The 6078-nt window shown below is 36.8% G+C and overlaps 1 pseudogene; it reads left to right on the top strand.

Moving 5' to 3' along the window:
• Positions 1 to 6078, top strand: part of LOC101592179 — a 193671-nt pseudogene that overhangs the window by 186849 nt on the left and 744 nt on the right.

Here is a 6078-nt window from a genome sequence, read left to right as displayed (position 1 = left end):
ATTGCTATATGTTTATCAATAAAACTTTGAAAAGAAAAAAAAAAAGAAATTTTCTCTCCCTGATAAAATATATCACATCTGCCTCATCTCAAACCTGAGAGCATTTTCACAATCAAACAAGATGACAAGAGAGTTATACCTAATTATTATCTCCACAAAATAACTAATCTGATTCATTTCAGGAATAGAATAGTTTCCAAATTAAGCATTCTCTCAGGAAAGCTGTCCATTTTGGTCCATCAATAGTCCACATGACTGCAAAAAGGATACATTTGATTCATTTGGAAAAATAGTTATATCTTAAGACCATAGTGTTAAGTGAAATAAATAAGATGCACAAGCTTAAATATCAAATGGGTTTTCTTACAGGAGAATACCAAACTGTAAATAAATTATACTGCAATGTAAAAGATGAATAATGGAAAAGAAGGACATAGATCTTTTGCAAATGGGAAGAGGATTGAGCGATAGAGGGAGAGGTTTGGAAAAATGATACATTGAGAAAAGAAAGCACAGAAAATCAAGATGTATTGTGTACACGTATAGACTCCCATGCTGAATGCAATCATGTTTGTACTGCAAGCATGTATTAATAAAAATAAATTTAAAAAAGGTAAAAAAATATTTTCATACATTTTAAAAATTTATAAAATCATCAAAATTCTATGCTTGTGGGATTTTATGTTCTATATATTTCATTTAATGTTCAAATAAGAGAGTCATCTATTTCTATATGGTAAAAAAAATCCCAGAGTGTTTCTCCCACTTTTTAAAATATATAGTGGTACATTATCTAAATGAATTTAGATATATTTATAATATTTTTACTATGGCACATTTAGTATCCATAATAGCATAGTATGCCACGATTTTTATGTGTTTTAATAAAATTTTCTCAAGAATATTCAACTTCACTGATAAGTATTGATATATAGTACTAGTATATTTTTACATTTTTCCTTTTTATTATCAGTGTAATATTTATATTAATGATCACTATTTTTTTCTTTTTTACAAAGGAATCCTAAGACCAGTATTTTAAAATTGTCCCAAAGGAGAAAATACATTTTGCACAATTACATTAAATAAAAGTAATTATTTTATATTCATAGTATTTGTTAACATGAGAAATAAATTGTGGAAAACTGCATACAAAGACCTATGAGCTTTCCTGACCTTCTCACAGGAAATAGAACTAAAAAAATGTTTTCAACCCCATGTGGAAGTGTAAAGTTTGTTGGATTTCTGCATTAGTAGTTACACATTCTTTTGGTTTCCTATGAAAAATCAACCCTAATTCAAAGAGTTTCTACCTATTCATAAGTACTTGTCTCATTTTGAAGGTTTATTGTTAGCTTTCATTGAAGTTACAAAGTGTTCTTTAAAATTTAAAGAAAACAATTTACAGTAAGATACAAAATTTGAGGGGCTGGTGAGATGGCTCAGTGGTCTAAAGCGCCTACTTGGAACAAGCTTAGCAAAGCACAGGGACTGCGGTTCAATCCCCCGGCACCACAAGCCAGCCAGCCCCACCCCCTGGTGGGCTGAGCTGGCCACGCACACACACACACACACACACACACACACACACACACACACACACACAAATAAATAAGATACAAAATTTGAAAACAACATCAAAACATCAGTAATAAAATATTTGAGATTTTAAAGTACTTCTATTTATCTATTTTAATGAATTTTGGGCAGGGTCTACAGGCTCTCACTATGCAGATTGGACTCATAGTGACCCTCCTGTTTACAGCCTCCAAAGGACTGGAATTACAGGTGAGCACCTCCACGCCCAGGCTCAGTCACCTTCTCAGCGCGTCCTGTGGGCAGGGCCGGCAGGACACCCCGGGGATTGAACTGCGGCTACTTTGTTCTGCCAAAGCAGGCGTTTTCATTCACCAAGATTTCCATGAGTCACGCCATTAATCCTAGCTTCACACACTTGATCCATTGTCATACACCCTAACCAGCCACGTTTGAAACTCCACACCTATGAGTACATGAGGCTTGAAGCAGGATCCACGTGGAAATGTGTATCTCCGGTTTAGTGTTTGCATGTTAGCTCTGTGGCCAAGAGCCCACAGAAATGGTCTGGGAGCACAGTTTAGAGTAATAGTGATTCTCTACAGCATTAAGGACATTTCATCGGATAATCCCATACCACCACTGTCTAGTTTAGTGTATTACTTTCACATTTGTTTTCTCTGAGATTTCAAATAGGAACATTAGCCTGGCGTGATTCCGTCCTGCGTGTCTGTTCTGTGGAGCAGGACTCACTCACTTCCTTCACATTCTTTCCCACCTAACTGTGCACCACCGCCCCTTGGAAGATTCGATGGATATGGACATGAGCCCCCTGAGGCCCCAGAACTATCTCTTCGGTTGTGAACTAAAGGCCGACAAAGATTACCACTTTAAGTTGGATAACGATGAAAATGAGCACCAGTTGTCATTAAGAACGGTCAGTTTAGGGGCTGGTGCAAAGGATGAATTGTACAGTGTTGAAACAGGGGCTATGAATTATGAAGACAGTCCAATTAAAGTAACACTGGCAACTTTGAAATTATCTTCACAGTCTGTGGTTTCCCTTTGGGGCTTTGAAATTATACTACCTGTTGTCTTAAGGTTGAAGTGTGGTTCAGGACCTGTGCATATTAGGGGATAGCGTTTAGTGGCTGTGGAAGAAGATGGAGAGTCTGAAGAGGAAGAGGACGAAGATGTAAAACTCCAAAGTATATCCGGAAAGCGATCTGCCCCTGGAGGTGGCAGCAAGTTTCCACAGAGAAAAGTAAAATTCGCTGCTGATGAAGACGACCAGGACGATGAGGACGAGGATGAGGATGATGAGGATGAGGATGATGATTTTTATAATGAAGTAACTGAAGAGAAAATCCAGTGAAGAAATCAATATGAGATACTCCAGCCAAAAATGCACAAAAATCAAACCAGAATGGAAAAGACTCAGGGAAGAATCCTTCAAGAAACAGGAAAGGACTCCTAAAATACTCAAATGACCTAGTTTTGTAGTAGACATTAAAGCAAAGATGCAAGTAAGTATAGAAAAATGTGGTTCTCTTCCTAAATTGGAAGCCAAATTCATCAATTATGTGAGAACTGCTTCCAGGTGACTGACCAGGGAGTTACTCAAGATCTCTGGCAGTGGAGGAAGTCTCTTTAAGAAAATTAAACAGTTTGTTAAAGTTTTCCATCTTCTTCCATTTCTGTAACAGTTGTCATCTTGCTATTGGTTTTATAATGCAAAGTGAGAACTTTCCCTACCATGTTTGATAAATTTTGTCCAGGTCCCAACACAACAAGAATGTGTTGTCTGAAATGCCTGTTTAGTTTTTAAAGATGGACTCCACCTTCTACTTGGTTTTAAATATATGTGGAATGTTATGAGAAGACCTAGTAGCAGTGGTAGTCAGACATGGAGATGGTAGGGAGACAAATAGACATGTGAAATAAACTCAGTATTTTAATAAAGTTAAAAAAAGGAACATTAAAATTAACCACTTTTATAAGTAGATTAATGATGATTACTATTTAAACAAATTGTAAACTATAGAAATGCCATATTCATTTGGTTATTTAGTCTCTTTAAGCAACTTAGAAGTTTCCACTCTAAACCTTTAAATATCACTATAAATGCTGGATATAGTATCAATGATCATTTTACAATCTTGCAAATATTTTATTGTGAAGAAACTTAATTTATTATAAAAATTTAAGGAAAGTCATTAGCACAGCGCTTTGTATTTTTCATAATATGTAAATATAGAACATAGCAGAGACAGCAACATTAAATAAAAACTTACTACCAAATATATGTATCACATGTTCTGAACTAGTTAATCACCCTCCAAATTCTGCAGCAGAATAAACATAACTTTTATCATATAATAGTTGAAGTAAAACCAATCACACCGTTAATAAACCAAATAGGTAGTATTCCAGTGTAGGTCTGAACTAGAGAAGCATACTTTTTCCTACTGCGTTATACAAAAATGGTGACAAATAAATAAAGACAACAAAATGAGATAAATTAATGTGAACAATGTGATCAAAGTAATTATTTTATAAATCATATTATTGAAAACAGCTTCTTTTGATCCTGCATAAAAATTATGTACTTATATCTATTATGATGCACAAAGAAGGCTCATAAGACAAAATCATGAGCAACTTTATTTGCTTAAATTTTATTAAAACTTATTCAGTAGAAAAATGGTTTATTCTTTTCCAAAAGAAAACCGAGTCCAGACACATCACTGTTCAGGTCATGTTTATGTATTTGTGCACCACATAAATCCATAAGTGTTTTTAATTTGCTCATTTGACTATCTATTCTCATTCAATAGAGTCAGCCTTTTCTGTGGGGTCACTGGTGGCCATCGGCGGAGAGTTGAGGTCAGTCTTTTCTTTTCACTGAATGTCCCTGAGTTTGCTGAGCCCAGCTTCTCACCACATGGAGATTGGTCTAGGGAGAATTCATAGAGTTAAGAGAAGCATAAAAATTATTCCTAGTAAGCTGTTTAGATGTGTGTCCATAACTAGTGAGTGTAGGACTATCAGAAGCTCGCATTTGAAGGGGGTGTAAGAGTTACGAGGGCTGCTCACCATGGAGGGTCCCTTTGCACCTTTCCACCTCAGATGGCACTGCAGTCAGCTCAGGCTGGCAGCTCAAAATCAAATTCCATTTTCATTCACTGGGCCATTCTATTGAAACTATATACTCATAGGTTCCAGAGGCTTTCATGTTTTCTCTCCATTTGAGCCACATAAAGTTCTACAGAAACATTCTCTGACTATCTTTTACCTTTTTCCTATGTCACTCAAAACACTTTTGCACCAGCACTTTTTGCCTGTCCCCAAATCCGTTTGATTTTGTTTTCTCAATATGCTCTAATGCAGTCAAACACCCATCCACTGTGGTCATCCATCTTGAATTTCTGTGTGGTTCCTTGATACTCTTACTATTTTTTTTTCAGAACCAGGGATTGAACTCAGGTCCTTTTGCTTGCCAGGCAAGTGCTTATTCCACTGAGCTATCTCCCCTGCCCCACTCTTACTATTTTTGAAACTATATGTGTGTTGCACTCTTTGAGATGTGGGATACATCTTTTTAACCTTAGTCTGTCCTGTTCTTCATACACATGAGTTGAAGATTGCTACCCATGTATTTGTAATAATATGGGAGGGAGAGAAAGAGGAGTGTAGTGAGAAAGAGGGATGGAAGATGTTAGGTTTCTCATCACTAGGACAAAATACCTGATGCGTACAAATTAATGAGGCAAGACTGTTTTTCTAACTCGTCATTCCTAAGGGCTTATGCTATAGTTGTTTGACTCACAGGCAGAAATAGTATCATGAAAAATGTGGTAGAGGAAAATTGCTCAATCCTTGATAGCAAGGTAACAAAGAAAAAAGCAACGAGAAATCATGTTACTGTATCCACTTTTCTAGGCAACAACCCAGAGAACACCTCTTCCAATGGGGACCTAACTCATAACAGCACTTTCAGCCTTTCCCTCACCAGTAGGTCAGTCCACTGATGGATGTAGCACCCATGAGCCAATCACCTTCCAAAAGTCAGTTTGGGACAAATTAGGCTTTTGGAAAACATTGAGAACCAGGAAGATGGGAAGAAGGAAGGGAACAAGAGAGATAAGAGAAAAAAGCATCACAACATAAAACACACATCAGCACATGACAAGTTGTTCTCACATGAAAGAGGGAGAAGTCTAGTTATTTAATGTAAAACTGAAGGTAAAATAAGTCGTTTTAGTAAACAATTCTTACCACTAGGATAAATGACATGAAAGAAAGTGATAAGGAATTGTCTTTATGAAGCATGTATGAGCCAAATAGGATTTTATATGATGTTATTTTTAGAAAATGAGAAATAGGGCTGGAGAGATGGCTCAGTGGTCTAAAGCACCTACTTAGAACAAGCTTAGCAAAGCATCAGGGACCACGGTTCAATCCCCCAGCACCACATGCCAGCCAGCCCCGCCCCCTGGTGGGCTGAGCTGGCCACACACACACACACACCACTCTCTCTCT

Source organism: Octodon degus, unplaced genomic scaffold (assembly GCF_000260255.1).
Source record: "Octodon degus isolate 3935 unplaced genomic scaffold, OctDeg1.0 scaffold00068, whole genome shotgun sequence".
Lineage (NCBI taxonomy): Eukaryota > Metazoa > Chordata > Mammalia > Rodentia > Octodontidae > Octodon > Octodon degus.
This window is presented reverse-complemented; position numbering and strand designations above follow the sequence as displayed.